Below are 16,957 nucleotides of genomic sequence, written 5' to 3'. Positions count from 1 at the left end.
CTATAAACTGAACTGGATACAAGATTGTTCTAGTTTCCTCAAATATCTGACTGCCAATCTCTAATATTTCCAATTTCCTCCCACGTTTCTGATTTGGAATCACTAAGAACAAGGACTGCACCTGGATCTCCTTAGAAGGTACTAGATCAGGTCCTCTTCACTACCAAGATGACAGTCAAACTTCAGGAACTTGAGCCTTAAGCACATCTCACAGTTGCAGAAGGTTCTGCCTGATAAGTCATTCTGTGCAGATGTTGGAGAACTCCATCAAACTGAAGAGGAGTAACTTACATCAAGATGCACTTCTTCCTCCCAAGAGAACTACATTGACTATATGAAATCATTTCTTCTTTTCTTTCTTTCCTCTACTCTGTCAATGGCCTGGATGGATAGCAGCATCATTTGCATTTCAGAGACCACAGCAATGGGGGGACAGGAGTACCTTTACAGACTGCCGGATTTGTCATTAAAAACTGACCTGTTGGTGGATCAGTCATTAAGTGTCTGCCTTCTGTTCAGGTCATGATCCCAGGGTCCTGGGATTGAGCCTTGCACTGGGCTCCCTGCTCAGTGGGAAGCCTGTTTCTCCCTCTCCCACTCCCCCTACTTGTGTTCCCTCTCTCGCTGTGTCTCACACTGTCAAATAAATAAATAAAATTTATTTTATTTAAACAAAACCAAACTGACATGTCTGTGATGCTAGAGACCTCATAGTCTGCTTCCTTATCTCTGATGACAACTTCAAATTTTGGGTCAGACTCTGAAAGAAAGGGACATAAGACAAAGATAACCAGAAGAAAATTGCCTGTGTGATATACAGACACTTATTTACTGGCATCGAAGTCTGTCACCTTTCCAGTCCAGAGCCACACATTCAGACGGGATTTACCAGGAGACATTCATGATTCAGAATTTTTGTCCTTTGGCAAGGCCCTACTACTCTGCCTATGAACCTTTCATTAACTCCTGAAAATAAGGCAGAATCCAATGCTAAAGCATTAATTGTCTGGAAAGAAAAAAAAAAATCTGTCCTCGAATTTTAAAAAAAGTTTGTATTTATTAACCATTTTTAGCTTGTTATGGCTAAGGAAAAGATGTTTACAGTATTGCATTGTATGAATGTGCCGCAATTTATCCATTTACTTGTTGACAGACATTTGGATTGTTGCCATTTTTTGACTATTACAAATAAAGCTGCTATGAACTTCTGCATCCCAGTCTGTATGGATATATGCTTTCATTTTTCTTGGGTAAATACATAGGAGTAACACAACTAACCATTTTTTAAAAATGATTTTTCAACCTTAAGTGAAATGACAGAGAAGTTTTTCTTGCAACTTATTCGAGAGATAATGAGAAACATATTCAGAACCATAACAAAAGATTAGATTATAATTTTTCAAAAGTAAAAGATAGGGGGTTAGGGATAAAAGGAAGGAGAGTTATTATAGAAGAGAAACAGTAGGTAACAGACATTCTCTAATTCCGTAACACTCAACCATACTGAGATAGCACAAGGCTAACAAGACATTATTCTTTCTTAGAATTACCTCAGATTTTTCTCTACGTTTAACTCTTGATGTTTTTTATTGCAAAGCGTCAAATGTGTAAATCTCCAGAAATATTATATAACTCTCCATAAAGTCTTACCAACATCGCTGCTTTATTTACTGTATGCTACATTATTTTTTTTTAATCTACAGAACCCACTGTATGTTTACAAACATGTATTTAAATTATAACTTGAGTCAATCAACCAAATACATCACTGTTGATTTATTAAATTTTGGGGTACCTGGGTGGCTTCATCAGTTAACTCTAACTCCTGATTTCAGCTCAGATCATGACCTCGGGTGGTGAGCTGGAGACCCACATTGGGCTCCACACTCAGCACGGAATCTGCTTGTCCCTCTCCCTCTGTTCCTCCCCCTGTGCTCTCCTTTTCTCTCTCAAGTAAATAAATTTAAAAAGTCTTTAAAATATCCCCAGATGTTAGGGTTTTTTGTTTCGTTGTAGTTGTTGTTGTTTTGGAGAGAGTGAGTGAGATCTGCAGGCAGGTGGGAGTGGGGACAGGGAGAGGGAGAAGGACAGAGAGAATCTTTTTGCTTTTTTAAAGATTTTATTTATTTATTTGACAGAGAGAGACACATGGAGAGAGGGAACATAAGCAGGAAGATTGAAAGAGGGAGAAGCAAGCTTCCTGCTGAGAAAGGAGCCTGGGATGTGGGACTGGATCCCAAGACCCTGGGATTATGACCTGAGCTGAAGGTAGATGCTTAAGGACTGAGCCACCACCCAGACACCCCTAGGACAGACAGAATCTTAAGGAGGCTGCAAGCCCAGCCTGGAGCCTGATACGGCTTGATCTCACAACCCTGAGATCATGACCTGGATCAAATCAAGATCAGATCCTTAACTGACTGAGCCACCTAAGCACCCCTCTCCTAACTTTCTTATACCAGAAGGAACATAAATGTTTTTATTCTTTAAGTCGCCACTCTGCAATTTCACTTATTGAAATATGTTTTATTTATTATTCAATTATTCAAACAGTTGAAGGATACATATTATTTATCAAAGTACCAGCTTTGCCAGCTATGCCCTGTGAAATTTATTCTTGATCCCTTTTGTTATAATATTTTACTAGAGAATTATCTCCAAATTATATCATTATGTTACTTATTCAAATGACTAACTTTTATTATGAAAAACAGACATATCTTCTCTACAAAAACTTATAAATATAGTACAAAAAGAAAATTTAAATTACTGACATCGATCCCAAGATTTTTAGTCATTTCTATAGCATACAAATATTTACGCAGCCATCATTTTTATTTATCTGGGCACAATTTTAAACACTTGCAGCCTAGCACTGAACAAAACTGAATTTTCTATCCATATGGTCCTTTCCCTAGGGAGATAATAAAAATGATGGTGGTCTAATTATTTAAATATTTTAATTTCCATATTTAAAACACTGATTATGTACTCTATTGTGTATGTGTTGTAGGTTTAAGTGTTATTATGATAAATTTAGATTGATTTGCAAGATTGGGGAGCATAACTGTTTTTAGCATTTCTTTTTTTTATTTGCAGACTTCCAAACCTTCTTAACACAACCTTCCTCATTAGAAAATGTATAATGCCACACTACTTCATTTTCCCAGAACATGGAAGGTTTAATGTTTTCAGTGTTCCCGTGGAAATAGTCAGATCTATCTTAGATTTTAAGTATGCCCAAGAAGTAGTTTCCACTTTTATAAAGATTATTAAATACACATACAAAGAGATTATGCTGAGTGAAATAAGTCAAGCAGAGAGAGTCAATTATCATATGGTTTCACTTATTTGTGGAGCATAAGAAATAGCATGGAGGACAAGGGGAGTTAGAGAGGAGAAGGGAGTTGGAGGAAATTGGAAGGGGAGGTGAACCATGAGAGACTGTGGACTCTGAAAAACAATCTGAGGGGTTTGAAGGGGCCGGGGGTGGGAGTTTGGGGGAACCAGGTGGTGGGTATTATAGAGGGCACAGATTGCATGGAGCACTGGGTGTGGTGCAAAAATAATGAATACTGTTATGTTGAAAATAAATTAAAAAAGGAAAAAAAATATACAAATGGAAACTGTAAAAATAAAAGTAAATAGAATAAAAATAAAAAATAAATTGTCAAAAAATGGGGTCTGGGTGGGGGTGGGGATGTGTGTGCGAGGGAACATTTGTTCAGTTTTCTTTAATCTCATAAATCTGAGGAAGTGATAAAATATTGTTTCCAAAAAATTCAAAATAAATAATGAAATTATATAAAAGATAAATGAGGAAACTGGGATCTATATATCAGACAGATTTATACTAATATTGTAAGTTAGGGATTAGCAAACATTTTCTGTAAAGGATCTGATAACAAGGGGCACCTGGGTGGCTCAGTGGGTTAAAGCCTCTCCCTTCAGCTCAGGTCATGATCCCAGGGTCCTGGGATGGAGCCCCACATCGGGCTCTCTGTTCAGCGGGGAGCCTGCTTCTCACTCTTTCTCTGCCTGCCTCTCTGCCTACTGGTGATCTCTGTCGGTAGAATAAATAAATAAAATCTTAAAAAAAAAAAAAAAAGAATCTGATAACAAGTATTTGTGGCTTTGGGAGCTCCTGAGTGACGAAGTCAGTTAAACGTCTGATTATTGGTTTCAGCTCAGGGTTGTGATCTAAGATCCTGCGCCGCATTGGCTCTGCACTGAATGTGAAGCTTACTTGGGATTCTTCCCTTTTCCTCTCCCTTTCCTTGCCGCTCCCTCTCCCTCACGCACATACATTAACTCTCTAAATAAATAAATAAAATCTTTAAAAAATAAATTTTTGGAAAAAAAAATAAATAAATTTTTGGTTTTGTGGGCCTTAAGATCTTTGTCATAAGTACGCAACATTGACACCATAGTCTGGAAGAAATCACCAGCAACCTGTAACTACACAGGTATGGTTGTGGTTCAGTAGGACTAAATGCACAAACCCAGGCAGTAAGCAGGATTTAGTCAGGAGGTCATAGCTTGCTGACCTCCAAAACCTGAAGATCTTGAAATAGTACCTCTTAAGAGGTACAGTAGAAAGGTATTTTTAGGTACCTGATAACTGGATATGAATGTCAGGCTTTTCACATCAAGGAAACCATTGTTTTCTTAATTCTCTTTCAAATATATGAGATGTTTGAAACAAACAAGCAAGCAAACTTTGAAACCTGTATGAAGACATTGGGATGCCCAGGAAGCTTCTTCCATCCGTTAACATTTATTCTTCGTAATTGAGAGATGAGCTTTCAAATAATGTGCCTTGATTGCTTTGGAAGGATAGATACGCTTCAACATATAGTAGAAAACATACCACATCCCAGCCTGAGGAAGAGACACCAATCTGCACTGTCCTACATCATCAGAGGCTCTGAAGTAATGTCCCTAGTGTGACTTATGCATGTTCCCTGCTCTCATGATTAATGAATACTGTATTTCAGCAGATGCCTGCTCTGATTCTCAGCACTTAGAGACAGCAGATGGGTGACAGAGAAAGTAAAACAATAGCCATAATTCTGTGACAGCTTCCGAGCTTGGATCTTGATGTATCCGGTCTCAAGGCAGCAGATCTAACAATATTTCTACCTTTATTCCCCCCTCTCTTTATTATTCTTTTTCTTCTTTCACCCTGTCTCTTTCTCTCTTAGGACTTGTCATGCTCTTAAAATAGGTGAAAAATACATTACCATGAACTCTAGGGGATGATGCAAGTGGTTTTCATTGTTTCAGCTAACCCAATGATGAAGGCAGGGGGGATCTTAGCACTTATGCCGCTGCTCTCCAGCACAGATTTTCTCAAGTGATAAACAAACTGCCCTCTATTTGCTGGTGTAAACACGTAGATGAATATTGACTTGGACAGGTGCTGAGCTTTCCTTTAATTTCATAAATTGCATTGCATTCCCTCTCTGCTGCCAGCAGAGTCCTTATCACTTCTTAAACCGTTACCTGTTCCTCGCTTATTAAACGATTAATAAAATCCAGAAACTAGATTGCTTTACAGGTTAATAAATCTATTTTAAAAATCTGGATAATTCTAGGCTTTAAAACCCATGATTTTGAATCAAAGGTTATGAATAGAAAGCAGTAAAAATAATAATATTTCCATGTCCCATTCAATAGGAAGGTCATATTTTCCATTAATTTCATGTAACATTTCAGATTGAATGTTTATCCAAATGCAAAATCAGTGATATAAAAGTATATGGAACAATGGTGCTACGTAAGTAAAGGAAGTCACACCTGCTTGTCAAGTTGAGTTTTCGGCAATAAACATAAATTTGTCAAGCTACTGCACTTTGCATCATTATGGTTTGGAAGAAAAATCAATAATGCATTTGTAGAGGCAGTATTCGTTGGAATGAAACAAAGAAACAGTCCCTGGTGAAGTCGCACTTTAGGTGAACTCAAAATGGAATATTATGAGAAAATTTAATGGCAAACCTACAGCTTTATAGATCGAGAATCTAATCAATCAATCCTAGAAACCCTGCAAGTAAATAGATATAGCAGCACATTAAACTGGGTATAGCATACAAAATAGATATTTGTTTGTTATCTTTGTAAATATATTAAAATACCTGTAAAAAAAAAGTTTGGCTTTCTAATAACTGCTGCCAGTTTCTTTGTGGATATTTGAACTAGATCATATACAAATTAGTATTTTCGTAAATGGTTTAGGATGTAAGCTTGGGGAATGCTCATTTTTGTTACGTTACCCAGTTTTTGCAAAGTATTTATTTGGAAAGGGATGTTGTTTCATTTGGAGTCAGATTAAATGAGGAGGGACAGAGGAAGAAAACGAAGTTAAAGGTTAGCTTCATAATTAGGGCTGCCATGGAAGAAAGTATCCTGAAAGCCTTTACAACGAACAACTGTCTTGATTGGTCCAGAAATATGTGTATTTCAAACATTAGCTTTTATTGCTAAATTGTCCTCCAAAGTACACATTTATATTTGTACTCCCACCCAAAGTATGAGAACTTGTATCCCTTTGTTGCTCAACTTTTTGATCTTTAATCTAATAATAGATCAAAGAAATATATAAAGTTGTTTTAATTTCACTTTATAAATTATCTGAGAGGCTTCTCATCTTATATTATATGTGAGGTATTTGGTTTCCATTTATAATTAACTGTTCTTCTTTTCATTAATTTTTTAATGAGGCATTATTAATTTCCCAGGGCTCCCGTAACAATGTACCACAGGCTGGGTGGCTTAACCAACAAATTTATTGTCTCACATTTCTGAAGACTAGAAGTCCAAGACTAAAGTGTCAGCAGGTTTAGTTTCTGTTGAGGATTATGAAGGAGAATCTGTTCTTTGTTTCTTTCCTAGCTTCTGGAAGCCACTGGAGTTCCTAGGGCCTTAGAGATGACATTCTCTGTGTCTTCGCTTTGTCTTCCCTCCGTATGCATTTCTCTATCTGTACCCAAATTTCCTCCTTTTTTTTAGTATAAGGACACCACCTATGTTGTTCTACCCTAATGATCTCATTTTAACTTGATTGCCTTTTTTGAAGAGCATACAATCCAACCCATCACAGGACAACATATCTCTTTCTTATTAAATTTTAAGAGGTTTTCAGGTCCTATATAATATTCATTAGATGAATATTTCAAGGTTAGAGTACGTGTTTTAGTGTTTATGAATTATTATAACAACAGAATTTTTTTTTTTAAGATTTTATTTATTTGAGAGAGAGAGAGAGAAAGAGAACAAGCCAGGGGGAGGGACAGAGGGAGAGGGAGAAACAGACTCCCCTATGAGCAAGGAGCCTGATGTGGGGCTTGATCCCAGGACTCTGGAATCATGACTTGAGCCAAAGACAGACACTTAACCAACTGAGGCACCCAGGTGTCCCATAATTTTCAAGGTTGAATTTGTTATTCTTTCTCTTAAGATTTCTGGGTATTGTGTCTGTTTCCTGATGTTTCACCTAGTACTCTCATTTCCTTTTTATGTAACTCTTCAACCCTCTTGGAATCTATTTTGACATACAGAATGAGGTAGGTAATCAGCTACGTTTTAGAATGCTAAATGTCCTCATATCTTTTATTAGCTAACACAGATCATGATGTTATAATACAGAAAGAGTTAATGTTTATTGCATTTGCTATATTCTGGACACTCTTAAAATATTATGCAATTATCTAATGCATATGAAAATCTTACTTTTTTTTCTTTTCACTTATCCATATTTAATAATGAGGAAATTAAAAAATGGTAAGGTTCAGCCTACCTGTCCTAAGGCTTCCATACTTCACTGGCCTGACTTGACAAAAAAAAACTAAGAGTTCTTTATGTTCCAGAAAAAGAATGCCTCTGCTCCTGTTTGCACTAAAAAAACACTATGTATCTATAGATGATAACTTTGTATGTCTATGTATCTCTTTCCTACTCTTCCAGGTGTACTACACAGTGGCCATGGGGTGTAAGAGGCATCACTATTGAGGTTATATACATATTAATAGAAATGAAATCCTGAAATGAGAAAACTGAAGATCTCAAGGGCAAGCCTTCCGGTGAAATTCAGATACTAGGAGAGGCAATCAGAAGAGTTTCTCCTGTTTATTTGCCATGGACTAGGGATTTGCAGTCCTGGCTTTTTCCTTTTCTCACAGATGCCCATTGTACTGAGTCCCAGTCTGCTAAAAGACAACTTCAAGTGCATGACATATGTCAAAGGTAGCCTCTAGGACATGCCACAGTACCATATTTCTACTCTTTTTGAAATAGATCTACTTTAGAGTCTTAAAACTTTGAATTAATTGATAGATACTGGACTATCTTCAATAAAAAGAGCCTCAATTCCATGTGACACCAAAATGGAAAGTTTAATTCCCTTAGTTAAATGAAGGAAAATTATATTTAAAAACCTTAATATATATAACAATCATTCCCAAGAAATTCAAAATAATTAGCAAGAAGAAGATATGAAACAAAAGAAGTAAGTGATAATGTAAAAAGTACTGATCTTAATTAGTGAGTGTGTATCAACTATGACCTGTTTTTCCCATAAGGATATATACATGAAAATTTTTATCACTATGCTGTTCATAGATAAGTAAATGGAGGTAGGCTCATAGCTGTTCATCACTACAGCACCAGGGATATAAAATGTGTTACAGGTATAAGATACTAAAAAGCAATCAGAAATAACAAACTAGATTTATATGCAGCAACATAGCTAGATCTCACAACCGTAGTGTTGAATGAAAAACATGAAACAGGAAAAAAAATATTTCTAACAAAAATATAATTTATGCAACGTAAGAATCAAGAATAATCAAAATAATACCAATATTTCTATGGCAATATCTAAGGCAAAGTATGGAAAGAAGATCGGAAAGACACACGTAGCATACTCTAGAATAAGTATTTCTATACACATGGAGGCATGGAAGAGGGGTGAAGGGAAATCATATAAAGGATGAGAGGTATTACGTCAAGCAATGATCCTAGTGAGTCATAACCTAAAGCATATGGTCAACTCATGTACACCTGGGGTCTGACTGAGAGAGCAAAGCAGCTAGAGACTCCATGTGGGCAACTCCAACAGAGATGGAGAGATTTTATTGCCCAAGAAATGTCATCCTGAGTGATAACACGGGTGACAAATGATGACAGGCTGTAGAAAACTTTTCTGTTAGAATATTAGGCTCATAATAAATTTGGAAGGGATGTGGAACATTAATTAATTTTTTTTTTAGTAACTCCCTGAAAAACGTGAAAGCTTTATACATTAGTACTACATTAATTTTAAAAGCATAAACACATCACTGACTAGAGATAATTATTTTTAGATTTTGGAATATAACATTTGAACAAAGTTTATAAATTTTACCAAGCAATTAGCAGAATATCTTGAGTCAAGTACTTGATAAAAAAAAAAAAAAATTATTAAAATACATGGAAAAATACTCCCTGCTTTGGAAGGGGCTGATTATCATTTTTCACATTACTGTTTGTGATATTTGAATTTAAGGAGGACAAATCTTCATCTTCTCTTGTGCTTCTACACATCTTGCAAATGAGGCACTGATTGCCCTTTTGGATCATCTTTTCAAGGGTGTAAGATAGAGACGGGGTATTTTCCTGGAGCAAAGGGCCTATATCTATTTACAGTCTTGGGAGACAGAGATAATATCTCCCCCCAGAACAAAACTTAGTGCGCATTATAAATGACCCTAGTTTCAACTCACAGCATGTGCAGGTGTCATTTGGTCCTTTTCACATCTCCTAATGAAATTCAGAGTTCAGAGAATGACACAAGAAAATCCTGATGGATTGGATTTGGCTACGTCCATCACTGTGAGTAACAAAGTACATTGGCTCCCATGAAACTCATACCTTCTTCCTGCATCCATGAAACTGTGGCAGGCTAACTTGTTAGCTTGCAAGCTGGGTAAGACCTCACAGAGTCCTTCACAGCAATCAAGAGGAAAAAAAAGAACAGACTGAACTCTTAATGTTTGAGTCCGTGCCTACATCATAAACAAGTATATTTTATTTATTAAGGATGTTAAAGGAGATTTCTCACATTATCAAAGGTATGCAATTATGAATCCATCACAGATACACACAGATAGTCGAACTGTATCTGCTGAATGATACCATGATCTGAGTACCTCAAAATGTTGCCTCAATCATTATATTCCTGTTATTTTCTTGAACGGGTAGTTGATACAGTTTTGGCCAATTTTGAAATATGTTGGAGGGGTGGTGAGAGGGAGACAGTTTATCCACACATAACCAAGGAATTCTAGGAAACTAGCTGAGTGTCCCATAATTCAACTCAATTCAGGCACTATCTACCCAGAGATAATATCAGATGCCGCACTTATGGGTTCAGTCCTATAAGATTTTCTACCCTTCCAAACCCACTTCGACACCAGTCACAAACCCAGGTTACCAATGTACTTCCGACATATCACCTATAAATCAAGATTTCCAACCACCTCCTTGTTGGGTTTAATCCACGAAGCAGTTCATCAAACTCAAAGAAATGTTCTTACTTATTAGATAACCAGTTTATTATAAAAGGATATAATTCAGGAACAGGTAGATGAAAGAGATGAGTAGGACAAGGTATATGGGAAGATATTCAGAGCTTCCATGTTCTTTCTAAGAGAACTTCTCTTCCCATACCTGCCCTTGTTAACCAACCTGAAAGCTCTCAGAACCCTTTTCTTTTTGGTTTTTATGGAAGCTTCATCACATAAGCATTATTGATGAAATCATTGGTCAATTGCAATTGATTCATTGTCTAGGGCCCTCTCAAACCTGGAGGTTGGGAGGTGGCATGGGACTAAACATTTCAATCCTCTGATCACATGGTTGGTTTTCCTCGAATAAGTCCCCATGCTTACATGTGTCCAAAAGACACCACAGTAACATAAGAAGAGATACGTTTATGGGTCTCATCACAGAAAATTCAAAGGGTTTTGAGAGCTGTGATCCAGGAACTGTGGACAAAGTTTTGGTCGTCTAGATGATCCAATATATATTCCCTAAAATTCAGAGTATTATAGTAGGTGATGGAAGTTACCCACTGTCCTTGACCCGTGATCTCTTTTCAAGTAATACCACTGTGGAGGTAACATTCAGGCTACCTGTAAATGTGTATTCAATTGTCAAATTAGTTTCTTTTTTTTTTTAAAGATTTATTTATTTTGAGAGAGAGAGCACTTGTTGGGGGGTGGGTAGGAGCAGAGGGGGAGGCAGAGAGAGAATCTCAAGCAGATTCCCCACTGAGCAGGGAGCCTGATGCAGGGGTTGATCTCAAGAGTGTGAGATCATGACCTGAACTGAAATCAAGAGCTAATGTTTAGCCAACTGAGCTACCCAGGTGTCCCTGTCAGATTAGTTTCTAAGATGACAGTACTGATCTGAGAAAAATAACACTGATAAAATGGAGTCATACAAAAGAAAGATAAACTTTTTAAAAAATCACCCTTTATTCTATTATAAATTAAATATAAAAAGGTTAGGTAAGAGGAATATGGATCATATACAGCTCCTTTTCCATTTTCCCAGAGCCCAGCCCTTTAGGCTATGATCATAAATCCAGCAACATTCTCTATACTTTGCTGAATAATTCAATTGAGTTTCACTATGTATTTGGCACTCTTGGTTACAAGTGAATTTTTCATTTACATAATCACATTCTGCCCACTCGAATATTCCCTGTGCAGTTGCACTTTTATATAATATACTTGTTCGCCATCTGTCTTCAATTTTGGTCAAGAGATGCTTCATATTTTCCAACACTTTGCGTTGTAATTGTGCCACCCCAAAAGTCATTTTTGTTAATACACATCTTGTTTATGTACTGCCAGCAAGACACTTTAGGCTCTTACTGGCTAAAAGATACCCTGCCTTTGGGAGCTCTATATTCATCATCAGAAACAAAGAGAAAGTTCCTGCAAAGCCATCAAATATATTTGAAACTTCAAATGTATAAATACACATGCAAGTACTATGTTTGTGCAGTACAAAAGTATAAAAGTACAAAAGAAGTTTGGAATAAATGCCTTTGCCTATGTAAACATACATGCAAATGCCAGTATTACATAGATTTTAATTCAAGATTTCGTTTTAAAGTTACAATGAGATGTAAAAATAACTAATATTGCTCAGATTATTTAATTTGTTTTCCTTTAGGTCATTCCCTATATGATTATAAAGTATTAATGTATTTAGAGATCGTCCAAGAGTATCAGGTAGATGAAGCCTCTCTGCTAGTTCTTTTTTCAGGTAATGTGAAAAGAAAAGAAAGTATACATGTGAGATCAAAGTTTTTATTCTTAAAAAAACAAAAACAAAAACAAAAAAACACGTAGACTTTGGGCGCCTGGGTGGCTCAGTGGGTTAAGCCTCTGCCTTCAGCTCAGGTCTTGATTCCAGGGTCCTGGGATCAAGCCCCACATCAGGCACTCTGCTCGGCAGGGAGCCTGCTCCCCCACCACCCCCAGCCCCCCTGCCTCTCTGCCTACTTGTGATCTCTGTCAAAAAAATAAATCAAATCTTAAAAAAAAAAAAAAAAAGGGGAGGCTTTAACTTAACTGAAGTCCTTTGCCTAGCTTTTCCTAAAAAATACTCTGATATGAGTATTTCTGATATGTCTGTGAGGATTTCCCCTCAGAAGAAGGGTCTGTTCTTTTGATACCTTCACATGTGTATATATACAGGCACTCACATATTTCCCTTTCTTTTTTTGCATACTTCTCTTTCTTAATTTTAGCATATTTCTCTTTCTTAATTTCTCACTCTTTCAACATACAAGAAACTATAGTTTCAGTTTTATTTTCTAATGGGATGATTACATCAATTTCTCACCTAAAAATAAACTAACTTGAAAAGGTAGAGAGAATTATCCATACCTCTTAAGATTAAATTGTATGGTCTATCATCATCTTGTTCTTCTTCTTCTTCTTTTTTCCTTCCTCAATTCCTGATTCCACTAAAAAACTTTTGAATACTATGATACTTGATCTCCAAGCCCAGCAAGCTTGATCAAAATATGTATCAGAATAAACAACCAAGTTTTCTAGTGGTGATGTCAGGGAAGCATATAGTTTAGAGGTCAAAGCCAAGTTTTGAAGTTAAAACCCGGATTTGATTACCCACTCTATAACTTTCTGGCTATGTAATTTCATGCATGTTCTCTATCATTTCTCAGTAAATCTACCTAAACATCTGTTTCTTGTTAAAGGAACAATTTAATAGAACTTTTCACCTCATAGAATTGTTGCGAGATAATATACATAAGAAATTAGCATAGTGAACTTTCAATAAAGGATAACAGTGACTATTTAATACTAACATTAAATTATGACCAAAGAAGCAGTTCTTTAAAGAGACATCAAAACAGAATAATTTCACATATTCTCGGCTTTTTTCTGTTTTCTTTATTATAATGTCCTCTGGGATCATGCAGGGGTCATTCGTATTTTAATAATCTTTCACTACTTTTTGCTTTCTTACAGACTTTTCTCCCCGAGGGGAGGAGAAGGTCCTGTCTAAAAGAACAAATACGAGCTATATCGCTGTTTGATTTTTAGCACTAGTTTTCAGCACTGTCTCTCCTTTGCTTAATATTTACAATATGAAGTGTTATATATTGTCTCATAAGAATATTTCAGTAAAATCAAAAAAATACACAAAAATGCAAATACTAAGCTCTAATGTAATTATTAATGTGTTTTTCCTCTATTTCCCTATTAAATGATACATTTTCATTTTAGAAATTTTAGAAACACAGAAAGAAGGAGAACATATCAATCTACAAATCACTCTTATAATCTCATTATCCAGAGTAACCAGTATGTACTATTTCTAGATTTTTAGATATTATCATTTTAATAAGTGCAATTTCTTACGTATTTTAGCCTGGTTTAACTTGTGTACCATTACTTAAGAGATAGTATTTTGGAACAAAGAAGAGTTTGATAAAAAAAAATGATCTGAGCGTATCATGCTTAGCGAAATAAGTCAAGCAGAGAAAGACAACTATCATATGATCTCCCTGATATGAGGAAGTGGTGATGCAACATGGGGGCTTAAGTGGGTAGGAGAAGAATCAATGAAACAAGATGGGATTGGGAGGGAGACAAACCATAAGTGACTCTTAATCTCACAAAACAAACTGAGGGTTGCTGGGGGGAGGGGGTTTGGGAGAAGGGGGTGGGATTATGGACATTGGGGAGGGTATGTGCTTTGGTGAGTGCTGTGAAGTGTGTAAACCTGGTGATTCACAGACCTGTACCCCTGGGGATAAAAATATATGTTTATAAAAAATAAAAAATTAATTTAAAAAAAATGATCTGGATTTTTATGAATTTTAAAAATTAAAGGGATTATTTTTCTAGGATACTATTTTCTTTTATAGCTGAATAAATTGAGTCGCCACGGAATTAAGAGATGTTATCTGAGAGTATGGGTACACAAACTTGTGAGGGGAAGGAAAAAAAAAATCTTAAAGCTCTGAATAATGGTTTTCCTTCCACCATCTGTAAACTTTGGAGAGAGGAGAGGGCAAGGAAGAAAGAGAAGAGAGAGAGACAGAAAGGACAGAGAAAGAGAGAGAGAGAGAGACACCGTTTTGTATCAAGAATAGATAAAGACTAGGCTGTCATGTTTAACAATGTGTCAGAAGGTAACTTGTAAGCGGTGTGGTGCAATGTCCATCAGATATGACATTTTGGGTTCGTAGCCTTCATGACCTCGCCATCATTCGTAACCTAATTCTCGCTCTGTTTTGTTTGGCTTATTTGGTGATGCACTTATGGATGATTTAGAAGGACCCTATCAGCTCCTCTCCTTGGCTTCAGACAAAGTAGTTGGAGTGTGTGTTTATATTTTAAAGATTTATTTATTCACTTGGAAGAAAGAGGGAGAAAAAACATGCTCAGGCATGAGGAGGGGCAGAGGGAAAGAATGTTCAAGCACGCTCCTCACTCATCACAGAACCCTCTGTGGAGCTCGATCCCAGAAGCCATGAGATCATGACTTGAGCGAAAAGTAACAGTTGGACGCTCAACGCATAGAGCCACCCAGGTACCGCTGGAGTGTGTCTGGAGAGGAAAAGGAAAAGCCTGTATTTCTGTCCCTCAAACACTGCATCAGGTGGCATCTCTACTGGCTGTTCCAGTTTCCAAGGAGAAGCCTCTTGGTTCCAGCTCTCACGGGGTGACCTGGCCCCAGAGCTTTGGAAATGGCACAACCCTTGTTTAGTCGCTTTACGCCACAAGAGGAGTAGCTTTTTGTTAGGCTTCCTTACTGTCCCCAGCTGGCTTCTCAGCCATTATGTCCCTTGTTGCCAATTCTCTGCATTGCATTACCTGTTCCGCATGTTCTGAATGTCTCTTTGTTTTCCCAGTTAGAGTGTGAATGATGAATAATTTAAATCTTCCTCTCTACGTTATTCCTACATGATGTAAAATATCATTTTCTATATGATCATTTCCTAGTTACATAAAAATGTATCTTTAGTCTTTACTCAAGGCATACCTTATTTTGCCTTTGATCATGCCTTAGGGCTTTAGGTAAGTATTTATATCTATAAAATGCATCTAATTATAGAAAACAGTCACAGAGGACTAGATTTCTAAATAAAATAACTGTAAAGGTGATTTCTTAGATTAGTGAACACTTTGCTAACTGTAGTGAGAACTAAAAAACAAATTGAAACATATAAATTCCAATATTGTTTCAAAAAATTAAGTAGCAAAAGGGTTTGTGTGTGTGTCTGTGTGTGTGTTGTTGCTCCATTTGGGGTGATAGTAGTGTTGTAGTTTCCATATAAGGAACTAGTATGTGCATCAGTGGTCTACTTGAAGGCACATTTTATCAGTTTCTTTCTTCATCTTGGCCCACATAAAAAAAAGATTCAGGATATTAGTAAATTGCATGCCATCTCTCTCTTAAGGGAGAAAGTAAATAAAAAGTTCAAATCGCCTTCCTTTGTGAATAAGAAATAAAATGATTCCCAGAGAAAACAACCCGGTGGATTTGAAAACCAAAAGGTGAAGATTTTGAATCATTACCTGCTTGTTGCAGGGACTGCAAATCTCTGGAGAACAATCTTGAGGCTAACAATCCAGGAACAAAGAGATTTAAAGTTTACATCTTGGTTTCAGCCTGTAAATCCCAGGGTAATCTACATTCTCTTTTAACCATCCAGATAAACACTCTTTTATTTACATAGATGCTATGTGATAGCATTCGAACAATATCAAGTCTTAATGCTCGTGATAATATTGACAACAGGACTTTCAGTTATCTCCTAGGACTGTCTTTTATACACACACTCTGTAGAGCTATGCATTTTAACCACAAGAACACACTGTTTCTAACAGTTATGTTTATGGCATACAGCTTTGTTCTGGGATAATTTAATTTCATTTTAGAAACCGTCATTTATTTTTAGAACATTCACATAGCTACAAACATATATTTCTACTCAGCTTCAAAAATATATATGATATTAAGATCAGGACGTGCATTATAAAAACAGGAGCTAAAAAGGTGTGGTATGGCCATGGATTGCTTCATGATTCTGTTTTTTGTTTTTTGCTTTTTGGTTCTATTTCTGTCTGTATCTACCATTCATAAGATACTCAGTTCAGTTTATATACATTGGCTACAGTATTAGGATGATACATGGTTGCCTTTGATTGACTGATTAGAAATGTAGCAAATTTGATATCAGGGCTGGTACCATTTGCTTTTTATTGCTATTGTAGCCATGGGTTGGGACAGGGATAAGCAGAATTTTGGCCCTCATGATTTGGACCCTCTGGTGTCATAGCCATGAACAAGTTACAATGCATGGCAAAAGGGATTTTGCAGATATAAGGTTACTAATCAGGTCATTTAAAATAGGAAGATCACCCTG

At 36.5% G+C, this 16,957-nt stretch overlaps 1 protein-coding gene across 4 annotated transcripts in view; it reads right to left on the bottom strand.

Moving 5' to 3' along the window:
- Positions 1-16,957, bottom strand: part of CDH12 (cadherin 12) — a 996,732-nt gene that overhangs the window by 273,474 nt on the left and 706,301 nt on the right. The window contains exon 1 of one of the 4 annotated variants that reach the window (XM_032337716.1): positions 1,304-1,315. The exons of the other annotated variants lie outside the window; for them this stretch is intronic. The gene's annotated coding sequence lies outside the window, so the exon portion shown is untranslated. Of the gene's footprint in view, positions 1-1,303; positions 1,316-16,957 lie in introns of those variants that run through there. 4 annotated transcript variants of the gene reach the window in all.

The sequence above is a fragment of the Mustela erminea genome, chromosome 3, assembly GCF_009829155.1.
Source record: "Mustela erminea isolate mMusErm1 chromosome 3, mMusErm1.Pri, whole genome shotgun sequence".
Classification (NCBI taxonomy): Eukaryota; Metazoa; Chordata; class Mammalia; order Carnivora; family Mustelidae; genus Mustela; species Mustela erminea.
Note: the sequence above shows the minus strand (reverse complement) of the source record. Positions and strands in the feature narration are given on the sequence as shown.